The sequence below is a fragment of the Ailuropoda melanoleuca genome, chromosome 15, assembly GCF_002007445.2.
Source record: "Ailuropoda melanoleuca isolate Jingjing chromosome 15, ASM200744v2, whole genome shotgun sequence".
Classification (NCBI taxonomy): domain Eukaryota; kingdom Metazoa; phylum Chordata; class Mammalia; order Carnivora; family Ursidae; genus Ailuropoda; species Ailuropoda melanoleuca.
The window spans coordinates 49,909,418-49,922,272 of record NC_048232.1 but is presented as its reverse complement, the minus strand read 5'-3'; the positions used below and the strand labels follow the sequence as shown (position 1 = coordinate 49,922,272).

Here is a 12,855-nt window from a genome sequence, read left to right as displayed (position 1 = left end):
CCAAGAGATGAAACAGTCTGTGTTAAGGTCTACAATTTTTGGTATGGTGATGTGAGAGGACTTTAGCACATTGATGAGCATTTAAACTTTATAGAGTTATATAGTATATGTATTAGAAAAAATGGAACTTGTGACTCAAATCAGTAAATTTATGGATTTTATTAGATAAGGCTAATTAAATTTAAAATCAAAGATGAGTAAAAAAATTAACTGTATGCTGGTAGTACTGGCAAAAATCGTGAAGTTGCTATACCAATGACTATTGAGAAACACTGATAGAAAAATAGTTAAGTTCATATCTGGCAGCATAATTATGTGACTGATGGAGAAATAAACATTTTTTAAAATTCAGTTAATACTTTTGTGTTATATATTAATAGAATTCAGTGGTTGTTTTCACCCATTAATGGTAATATTCTTTTTAATACAGACATCTGTTTTCTCCTCTTGGGTTGTTTAAAACTTTGCCATCACAGTGAGACATATAGTAAGTACCCTTTGGCTATGCCAGAAATTTGTTGCAAGGTTTCTGTGAATTAAGATCGAAGTAGTATGTATAAGAACAGTTAGCAATAATAGAAGGCAATACAAATGAACTTTCACAAAAAAATTGATATACAGCTTACACTAAAGTGCACAAATTGTACGTGTACAGCTAAGTGAATGTTTGTGTATGTATAAATGCAGGTCACCACTACACAGGTTGAGGTATAGCCGCCCAGTAGGTTTTCTTATGCCCCCTCTGGTCAGTAATCCCCCTCCAAGGATGAACATACTCTGACTAATTCTTAAGTTTCCAGAACAGTGGCACATGGTAAGTGTGCAATAATATTAAATAAATGAATGAGGTCTTAAGATTTTATATACTTGAAGGGATTTTTTGGGGGGTTATATTATGATTATTAAACTAATAATTTTTCTTTCTTTTTTCCTTTATAATTTTTATTATTTTTTAATGTTCTAAATGTTACTATATCTGACCATTTTCCTGTATTTCTTATGCACCCCTTAAAGATAGGCTGTTTCTTCATTCTTCGTGCATTAGGTAAATATTCATTCCATTTTCAATCCCCTCTCATAATTTGATCTAAAATATTTGTCTTATTTGATCTGCAATTAATTTTGTTGTCCTAGTTTTTTTTTATTTCAGTTTAAAAGTAGACATTTTAAAGTTCAAGTAAGTCAGGTATCACCTTAGGACCTTGTTCATATACCTTAACCATGTCACGTTTGTTTTCAGATGTTATAGTTGTATTTTATTTAGGCAATTTTTTTCTCCTTTAAAACTTCAGGAGTTTTAGGACTACTTAATTTATAGGCAGTTCTAAAAAGTGGCACAGTTACAGTTCAGTTGACTTGAAAGATTTAAGATTTAACCTGTGTATAGGAAGGGCAAGGTTATTTGCTCACAAATGAGACAAGAGATCATTAAGTTCAAATGATTCAGTGTGAATAACTAGTTTATCATGGAAAGGGATTACAGTGCCACCATAATTGATTTATTTCTAAACAGAACCTGACAAATCTGTCATTTTTGAGGAAAGTTCCTATATCTTGAATCTGATCTCTAATTATGGTACTTCTAAATAGCTTCTAAATGGTTTTCTGTTGGTTTTATTTGATTGGGTAGGTTTTCTTTTTTTAATCTTCTTTTTATGGGTAGGTTTTCTTCTATTCAAGTTTGGAAAGAGTTTTTTGTCATGAGTAGGTTTAAATTGCCCCAATTCTTTTTCAGCATTTATTACAACGAACATGTGATTTTTCTCATTTTATTATAATGTGGGTTGTATAGATTGATTTTTTAAAAAATTTTATTTATTTTTATGAGAGAGAGCACGTGCATGCACACTCACATGCACAAGTCTGGGGGAGAGGGGCAGAGGGACAAGCAGACTCACCGATGAGCAGGGATCCTGGTGCAGGGCACCATCCCAGGACCCTGAAATCATGACCTGAGCTGAAGGCAGATGCTTAACTGACCCAGGCACCTTGATGGGTTTTTTTTTTTTTTTAAACAGATAAACCTAACTTGATTATAGTGGTGGCCCTTTTTATATATCACTAGATTTGGCTTTCAGATACTTTTTTTTTTAATAGGATTTTGACATCCATATCTCAAGTCATAATTTTCCTGCCATCACATGTCCTTGTCAAGTTTTATATGTCTGATAAAACAGCTTGGGTCATGTTCTTTCATTTTGTTTTTCTGGAAAAATTTGTGTAAGATTTCTATCCTCCCCATCACGCTGACTCCCCATTGTTGGGTAAAATTTACTAGTGAAGTAAACTGATGATGAGAATTTTCTTTGTTGTAGAGTTATTATTATGGATTCCATACGACTTTTCTCATTTTCTGTTTCTTTTTGTGGAAGTTTCAGTAAGTTGGATTTTTCTAGAAATTTCTTTTTCTTACAGATTTTCAAATTTATTGGTATAGAGTTATTTGTAATTTTCTTTCAGGATATCTTTAATGTTTGGAGAATTTTTTATGATGTCTCCTTTATCAGTCATAATATTGGTTATTTTTGCAGTCTCGTTTTTTATACCCCTTGTTTTACCTAGCCTTCATCAATTTGAATCTTTTTAAGGAACTTCTGACTTTGTAGATTTTCTCTTTGTATTTTTGTTTTCTGTGTCATATTTATGCTCTTTGTTATTTCCTTCCTTTTACTTTTTTAGGTTTAATTTGCTCCTATTTCTAATTTTTTGAAATGGATGATTAGCTCTTTGATTTTCAAGCTGCATTTTATAGATATAAATTTTCTCTATAACATGGTACTATCTTTGGCTGTTGGGAGCCCTTTTGAATTGGCTCCTAAGTCTTCATTATGTAACTCTAGAAATCTTTTATAGCATTTTTGCTTGGATATGCAAGATACTGGAATGTAAGATTATCTAGGCATACCTTGTATATTTGTTGTCTTAGACGTAGAATATGCCATTTCTCCAAGAAGCCCTTGTGTCTTTTAATGAGAAATGATAGAGATCACAGACTGGGTGCTGGGTCTGGTTGCTGCTGGGTTGGTTATTGTCTCTATGTGCTGTTTTGCTATTTCCTTTTAAATCCATAGAACTATATATTTCACTTTGGAATGATGATATAGTAAGAGGGGTCTTACACAGTTCTCTACAGATTGGCTTACTACTTTTAAGGAAACATACTACCTTGAGTTACATTCTATCATTCATAGTTTTTTCTCTGTATCCAACTCTGCAAAATGTCTGTATCTGTCTATCTATCTATGTATATATTAGAATCCTGCTGTGACCAACGTTTGTATATTTTTAAACTAGGAAGTTACCTTTCTTTTCTTTTCTTTTTTTTTAAAGATTTTATTTATTTATTCAACAGAGAGATAGAGACAGCCAGTGAGAGAGGGAACACAAGCAGGGGGAGTGGGAGAGGAGGAAGAAGTCTCATAGCGGAGGAGCCTGATGTGGGGCTCAATCCCAGGACGCCGGGATCATGCCCTGAGCCGAAGGCAGATGCTTAACCGCTGTGCCACCCAGGCGCCCCGGAAGTTACCTTTCTAATCTATTCCTTTTCCACATGTATTTTTTAGAAAAATTATAAGCTATATAGTAATCCATTTGAGATTACTTCAGTTCTTTATTTTATTTTTTGTAGAATTAGGTATTTATTGGGAGATAAGGTATACAAATTTTGTTTCTAAGTCTAAAACCAAATAGATGAATCTCAAGAAAATGTAAACCAAAGTTCAAAATAGACTGCATAAGTTAAGAAAGCCATTAGATTATAAAGATTTATAAAAGATTCTGCATTAGTTAATCTTAGATTTATTTATATATTCTTCTGGTAGTTAATTTGTTTTATTTAATATAAAAGGGCTTTGCAAAGTTTTGTTTTTTGTGTTCTTACTCTACTACCTCCAGAAGGCTGAGTTTAATATCCTTATGTGCTACTGTAGGTAACATCATGCATGTAACTTTTTCATAAGGCTCATTACATTGTAGTATACTAGTCATTTTATTTTGCCTTCTTTTGGCTAGGATAGGAATGATGTTTATTGTTCCCCATATGTCAGAATCTACAACAGTGTCTCTTACAAGAAGTAAATAAATATTTGATGAATGTGTTTTGAGCTCTACAAAGGACACATAATTGATGGTGAAGCGATATAGGTATAAAGGCTTATTTTAAGCCTTAAAAGTTATGAATTATGTATATTAATGGTTGGTCTAAAGAAAATGGGAAATGAAATTTGTTTTGTACCTTCCCAGAAATTTACTAGTAGTGATTTTCTGCTTTTCATTGAACTTAGTCTAATGCTGTTGGTTTTCCTCTGGGCAAATTGCTGATGATATTGTTTTGGCTGAACTCTACATATTGTGTATTTTATCGTCATTGTTTTTATTATCATTTTTAGATTGGGAGGAACTTTTAACATAATTCATAGGTGCCAAAGTATTATTATACTGAGAAACATATGTACTGCACTGTTCTGCAAGAATTAGATGAAAGCCATTTGCTTTAATCCAGCAATCCATTTACATAGTTGTTTTTTTTTTTTTTTTTTTTTTTTTGGGAAAAGTGCTTATGAATACAATGTTGGTGCTGGCTTGCTTTTTGGGAACTGTCACATTTATGTGATGAATTTCTCATATTAGGCTTTCCTTAAGGATTTGTCTTGGTGTAGATACTGTAGATCAGGTCAGACTAGCTAAACAAAATTTTTTTTATTTGCAATCTATTTTTTTTTTTTTGGTCAAATTGGCAGTGAGTGAGGTTAAGATTATTGAATCTAATACTCCTTTCCAGTTATGTTATTCTTTAGAAGTATGGTGTGTTCACTGATAAGCATTCTTGCTTTTGAGAATTTTTGTTTTTGTTACATATTCATGTAACAAAACAGAACAAATAACTTCTGGGGCATCCTGTGAAATAGGAGGAAATACTAATCATGTACAACTTGTTGATGCCTTCAGAGGCAGCCATCATTCATTACAGCATCATAAAGTTGTTAAGATGAAACAAGGGGCACTTGGGTAGCTCAGGTAGTTAAGTGTCTGCCTTTGGCTCAGGTCATGATTCTGGGATCCAGGTCCTGAGGCGGGGCTCCCTGCTCAGCGGGGAGTCTGTTAGTCCCTCTCCCTCTGCCCCTCCCCCTGCTTATGCTCTGTCTCTCTCAAATAAATAAATAAAATCTTTTTTTAAAGATAAATGACATGTGTTAAAGATATTAGCCTTGCTTAGTAGTTGCTCCTTTCTTTTCTCTGTGACTGAAATAGCAATTTAAGCCCACAATAAAGAAGAATTATTATAAAAATTACTTTTTCTAGGAACTTCTTAAGTTTAGGTGTAGACAATGAGACACCAATTCCCCAAACAATGGCTAGAGTACTGATAACAAAAGGAACAAAAGAGGGAACAAAGTCTTATTTAAACTTTGCATTTGACTAGTAATTATGTTTAAATTTGGATGCAGGCCTAGCTATTTAGCCTTGCAGTTTGGAGAAAGGAGTCTTTAGGATTATGACACACTGTACTCTTTTACAAGAATTTTATTACACTTTCTTTTTGATTGTATTTATAACATAGACTGTTTAAAAAATTTTTTAAATGGCAGAAAAGATTGACCTTTCTTCTCAAGCCTACTCAAAAGCCTACTCAAAAACTAGTGTCTACTGCCAGTAAGTTTGTGATTAATTACCATTTTTGACTTTAAGAAATAAACTTTTTAATTCTTAGATTATCATTTTGATGAGGGAGCAGAAGGCAAGCTGAGGACAAAGCACAAGCTGACCCCCCCCCCACACTGTGGGATATGTGTGACATTCTTTCAGGAAACTTCCAACTATTTTCATGATAATGCTTTGTTAGAGGGGAAAACAACCTTAGTTTGACAATAGCCAGGCCTCCAGTATCCTGAGAGTCTTCTTTAGCATATCAAAATCCTTTTGGACACCTACCTTTTTCTTTACCTCCCCTAACTCCGAAAGTACGGAAAGTACGGAAGTACGGAAGTACGTCATCAGCCATTCCTCACAACCCCAGTGGAGCGGCTCTTTCTGTCCGTGTGTCCTGTCTTCAAGCTTTAATAAAATCATCTTTTTGCACCAAAGACGTCTGAAAAATTCTTTCTTGGCTGTTGGCTCTGGACCTCACTACATTCCAAAATGACATCAATTTATAAACATCTTTTGACTTTCACCTCTGAAAGATGGGAAAATTATTGTGCTTATACTTTAAGCCTCTAATCAATCACCTTTTCCCTCTAGGATTTTTTGTTTTATATGTTGCAGTCTTTGGCTTCAGAGGAAAATAACTAAAAACTTGTTTCTTGACATTGCTTTTTGTATTAGTTTTAAATCAGTCTTTACGTAATGTGATTGATGTGAAATGTTGGGGTTTCAGAGCGAACAGTCAAAAAAGAATTCTTGAGATGTCTTAGGTGCAAAAAGGGTGGTTTTATTTAAGCACGAGGATAGGACCTGAGGGCAGAAAGAGCAGCACTGGGGTTGTGAGAAGTGGCTGATTATATACTTTGAATTTGGGAGGGGGTTAGGGATAGTTAAGTCTCCAAGAAATTTGGAAGCAGGGTTTCCAGGACCTTGAGGGGGTAGCTGTTTTTTCGGAAAAGGTTCATTTACTACTGGCTAGTAAAACCGTCCTCATGAGATCCCTTCAGATGTCTATCAGTGTGCCATATGTTTGGATGATGATTGCTAGCATATATCTTGGGGGGGGGGTGTTGGGTTGAGATAAAGGAAGTTTCCAAAGGGATTTTTTTGTTTGTTTTTACGGGATCCAGGAGGTTGGGCTAATGTCTAGCCAAGGTTGCCTTTTGCCTCGGTCAAAGTGTTAACATTGAGGCAACTAAGCTTCATTGGGAAAGGTTGGTCTGCCTGTCTCAGAGAATTGTCTTGTGGGCTGTAAGTTATAAGGAAGTTTAATTTTTTTTCTTTTGTCTTTGTTCTCCACATCAGTAATTACGTGGAGTAATTTTGCAAATTGAGAAGCAAAAATTGGGATTCATTCATTCTATAAATATTGATCCTTTAATATTGAAGTACCCCAGGGATCTGAACTTGGTCCTTTTTTTCTGTCTGCATAGATAACCCAGGAAATCTTATCCAGTTTTATGGTTTAAAAATTTTTAAATATGGGAGGGTGGGATGGGGGTACAAATGATAAGCTTTACCATGGGATCAAACTTAAGTTGTTATCAATTTAAAATACACTGCTGTAGTTAGGAGTTGTTATATGTAAGCCTCACGACAACCACAAAATAAAAACCTATAGTAAATATACAAAAGATGATGAGAAAGGAATATAAGCATTCCATTAAAGAAAGTCAACCAAACCACAAAGGAAGGGAGTAAGAGAAGAGAGGAACAGAGAGGAATTACAAAAATAGCCAGAAAGTAGTTAACAAAATGTCAATAAGCACACACTTATCAATAATTATTTTAAAAACATAAAAAAATTATTTTAAATCTGATTGGACTAAATTCTCCAATCAAAGATTGGAGAGTGGCTGAATAGATAAAACAACAATAACAACAACAAAAAAACAAGACCCATTGGTATGCTGGCAGAAGAGCCTCACTTTAGTTGTTAGGACAGACAAAAGTCTGAGAGGGGAGGGATGGCAAAAGATATTCCATGAAAATGGAAACTAAAAGAAAGCTGGAGTAGCTGTACTCAAAATACACTTTAAAACAAAAACTGTAATAAGACAAAGATGGGCATCATATAATGATAAAGGGATCAATCCAACAGGAGGATGTAACATTTGTAAATATTTATACACCAGTATCGGAGCATTTACATATATAAAGCAAGTATTAACAAGACCTAAAGAGAAGTAGACAGCAATACAATAATAAGTGACGTTAATACCCCAGTATCAGTGGATAGATGATCCAGACAGAAAAGCAGTAGGAAAACACTGCCCTTAAATAACATGTTAAACCAGATGGAATTAATAAACATAATCAGAACATTCTATCCAAAAGCATCAGAATGCACATTCTTCACAAGTACACATGGAATGTTCTCCAGAATAGATCATATGTTAAGCTACAAGTGGTTTTTTTCATTTATTTTATTTTTTAAATATTTTTATTATTATGTTCAATTAGCCAGCATATAGTGCATCATTAGTAAAACAAGTCTTAATCTATTAAAGAGTATTGAAAGCATATCAAATCATTTTTACCACAGTGGTTAAGAACTAGAAATTAATTACATGAAGAAAACAGGAAAATTTACAAATATGTGGAGATTAAACAACGTGCTACTGAACAACCATATGAGTCAATAAGAAATCAAAAGAGAAAAAAAACCTCATAACAAACAAAAGTGGAAATATACTAAAATTTGTGGGATACATCAAAAACCATACTAATGGGACTTCTCTGGAAGTTCACAGTGATAAATGCTGTAGCTCAAGAAACAAGAAAAATCTCACAAACAACCTAACTTTACATCTTGAGGAAATATAAAAAGAACAAACTATGTCCAAAGTTGTTAGAAGGAAGGAAATAACAAAGATTAGGGCAGAAATAATGAAATGGAGACTAAAAGACAGAAAAGATCAATGAAACTAAGAGCTGATTATTTGAAAAGATAAACAAAATCGGCAAGCCTTTAGCTAAAACTCACTAAGGGAAAAAGAGGACTCAAATAAATAAAATCAGAAATGAAAGAGGAGATATTATAGCTGATACCACAGAAAAACAAAGGATCACAAGAAACTACTGTGAACAATTATAACTATATGCCAACAGATTGGACAATCTAGAGGAAATGGACAAAGTCCTAGAAATATACAAGCTATCCAGACTAAATCATGATGAAATAGAAAATCTGAACAGATCATTTACTAGTAAGGAGATTGAATCAGCAATTTAAAAACTTCCTACAAACGAGAGTCCAAGATCATATGGCTTCACTTCTATATTCTACCAAACATTCAAAGAATGAATATCAATCCTTCTCAAACTCTTCCAAAGTATAAAAGAGGAGAAAACTCTTCCAAATTCATTTTACAAGGCCAGTGTTTCCCTGATACCAAACCAGACAAGGATGCCACAAGAAAAGAAAATTACAGGTCAATATCCCTGAGGAACATAGATGCAAAAAATCTTGAAAAAAAATATTAGCAAACTGAACTAAACAATACCTCAAAAGGATCATACACCATGATCAAGTGAGTTTATTCCAGGGCTGCAAGGACGGTTCAACATCCACAAATTAGTCAGTATGGTATACTATATTAATAAACTACAGTATAAAAATCATCTGATCATTTCCATAGATGTAGAAAAAGCATTTGACAAAGTTCAACATTCATTTCATCTCAACAGCGCAGATAAGTGGGACTATACCTTAGTATAATAAAAGCCATATATGACAAACCCACAGCTAACAATATATTCAGTGGTGAAAAGCTGACAACTTTCCCCCTGAGGTCAGGAACAAGACAAGGATACCTGCTCTTGCCCCTTTATTCCATATAGCATGGAAAGATTCAGTTAAGTGAAAATTATATTGGGAGGAAATCTGCATTTCCAGACAATGATGGCTAAGGAAGGCTGAGCATTTTATTTGATCATAAATTGGGATAAAGTCAGGAAAACATTAATAAGTCACCAAAAGCTATACATACAACAGACATATACATGCATGCACATCTGTGCTTTGTATTAACCTAGGTGTAGAACCAACATAATGTAGGCATGAAAGCAGGGGGAAGAAATAGAGGAAATGAATGTGTGAACATTTGTGAAATTTTCGCGTGGAAGTAAAAGAAATACCGGAGGGTAGCTTTCAGGAAAGTAGAACTGAGAAAGGACTTTTTAACAGTCAGGGAGGTTTGAGCATTATGGACAAACAGAAGGACTGACAGGACAAATTCTTATCATAGAGCCCTGTCCTGTCATTAGGTGCTAGCAGAGAGTAGCTCAAAAATGTGGGTAGAAAGCTTAGTCCCAGAAAAGATGGTGGCTGATAGAGAAGAAATCCAAAAGGGGAGCTTATAAAATTGCTCTTTTTTAAAAGCAGCTGTTTATGTTATTGAACATTTCTTTGTTTTAGAAAGTGTTCTGTACAGGTATCTTTAAATCAGTCAGAACTTAAGTACTTACAGAGCCCAGGCAGTTGGCAAAAACGAGTGAGGCAGTCAAAGTACAGATGCAGATATGGTGTGAGAGGTGGGTGCAAACTGGAGAATGTTGCCCCTTGTAAAGTGGATGACTGCTGCTCAGCTCTGATCAGTTATTGTTCAGTGTTGCCACATCTTCCAGAGTTTTAGGACAAGTCTTAAATCTACATTGTTAGATGTGTAAATTTTCACTCTTAAAATATTGGTTGAAAAGAAGAACCAAAATCACAGCCAGTTGCCTTACATTTTGTTACCTGTTTCACCTATTGAATTCCTTGTCATGTATGGTTTCCTTACTGTTTTGTTTACATAAAGCTTTCAAGGGCTGCTTATTGCTAAAATATAAATATAAGCATAATGGAACCAAATTTCCTCTTATAAAATTACTGCAAAACCAAATTCTGGTTTAAAAAATTATTTGAGAAATACTTACATGCTGTTCACAGGCTAACAAACATTTATCACATGCCTGCTACTAAGAATACATTCATGTCTTTAAAAATTAAATGCGTTCAAACACTTTCCTTCTCATTTTGTTATCTTAGACTTCACTGTGCTATATTTCCAGCTGCTTGCTCAACATGCCCACTTGAATATCAGATAGACATCTCAAACTTAACATACCTCAAGCTAAGTATGTTTACCTCCCCCAAGTGCCCCCAAAGAACAAACCTTACCTCCCTCATCAGTCTTCCCCGTCTCATCTGATGGCCATCTTTTCAGTCATTCAGGCCAAAAATCTTTGTGATTACGGATTCCTTTCTCCTCCCACTTCATAGTCAGTCCTTCAGGAAATCCTGTTGCTTCTACTTTCTAAATATATATAGTATTCTACTTCTGAATATCTTTATGGCTGTCATTCATCCTAGTATCATTGTATCATCCTAGTATCTCCTGGATTACTGCAGTAGCCTCTTAACTGAATTCCCAATTTCTACGCTTTCCCCACTACTACAGTTATTGTCAACACAGAGAAACTTTAAAAATGTAAGTCAAATTATGTTGTTCCTTCCTCTGAACCCTCCAGTGATTTCTCATATTACTTAGAATTAAAGGCCAAGATCTATAGTGGCCTGCTCAACCTACTGGATCTGCTTCTACTTTTGTTCCCTTACTTCTGTGATCATATCTCCCATTACTCTTTCATCCCTTTGCTCACATTGTTCTAGCCACATTGCTTTCTTGCTGTTCCTCAGACTTACAGGTTAGGCACTTAAGACCTTCTGCACTGGCTCTTCCCTCTGACCTGAAACTCTTTTTCAGATATCTACATGGCTAATTCCCTCCCTACTTCAAATGTTTTATCAGATATCATCTTTTCAGTGAGACCTCTCATGAACATCCTATATAAAATTGTAACCCTTTCCTGCCTGGTTTTTCTTAGCCTGCCTTATTTTTTTCTCATAACATCACCTTCTAACATATAACCTTTTAAAAAATTTTTTACTTAGTTAACATATAGTGCAATATTGGTTTCTAACAAAAGACTTCTAATTTATTGTATTTATTTTTGTTTCTTTCTAGAATATAAGCTCCATGAGATTAGGGTGTTTTGTTTATTGATGTATTTTATTATTTTAAAGATCCAGTTGGTTTTATTAAATGATTCATGAATCAGGCAGCATCCCATCTAGCAAGTAGAGGGGGATTCCTCCATTGATGTATTTTAAGTGCCTAATACAATGTCTAGGAATAAATAAACCCTTAAAGTGGAATGGATAGGATGAAAAAAATTGGTAAAATACTTTGACATTGAAGCTTCCTGTGGGTGTTTTATTATTTTGTTTTTAGTATTGCTAATTTCTAGCATAATGACTGTCAGTATTCAAGTATGAATTTTAGTGTGCATCTCATAAGTGTAGTAGTTTTTGTCTGATTTGTTTTGGATTATTATTTATTCATACAGGTAATTGAGGTGACAATTCAGTGCAACAAGTGTTTATTAAATGTCTACCGTGAACTAGCACTGTGAGTAGACAGATGAGTAGAATGCAGTCTTTGTCCCTGAAGAGAATTGGATTGTGAGAACAAATAATTACAATGCATTGTAATACATATAGAAAGGAAGTGTACCTAAGGTTTATAAATTGAAAGTCCACTTAGCTTGGGCTAATTGTATTGGTTATATCAAAGAAACCAAAACCCCAGTTAAAAAGTATTCTCTCCAGTGTTTATACTTCAGTGCAGCCTTTTATACTTGCAGAAACAAGAAAATGATTTTCAGACTTCAAGAAATGACCAGAATTCTGCTGACTTACTGATTTTGGTTTTGTTAGCCCTTTTAAGGAAGGATTATCGGAGAGGTTATTAGAGACTTTTGAATATATATAGTTATTATAAGTTTAGTCTGGAGGTTTTGTTTGGTAAAAAAGTTCAGAAGAAAAAGACTTGTGATGAAGACATGCTTCTAAGACTTCCAAAATAAAAACTATAAAAGTGATATATATTCCTTGTAAAAATGGGAAGACACAGAAACACAAAGAGTATTTTATATATAATGTTCTATAATTTGCCTTTTCCACCTAATGTGGCCTTCTTTCTAGTTTATATATAAAGTAAATACATAAAGAGTATGTAAAGACCTACCTAATTTTTAGAAGTTGCTACGTGATATTCCATTGTATTTATAGTATAATTTAAGCAAACTCCTAATGATTCACATTAAGGTTGTTCCAGTTTTCTCATCATATCTATTACTTTGTTGGAAGTGTTTATGTATCTTCGT

At 34.1% G+C, this 12,855-nt stretch overlaps 1 protein-coding gene across 4 annotated transcripts in view; it reads left to right on the top strand.

Moving 5' to 3' along the window:
* Positions 1 to 12,855, top strand: part of OSBPL8 (oxysterol binding protein like 8) — a 159,715-nt gene that overhangs the window by 36,375 nt on the left and 110,485 nt on the right. The gene's annotated exons all lie outside the window — the stretch shown is intronic.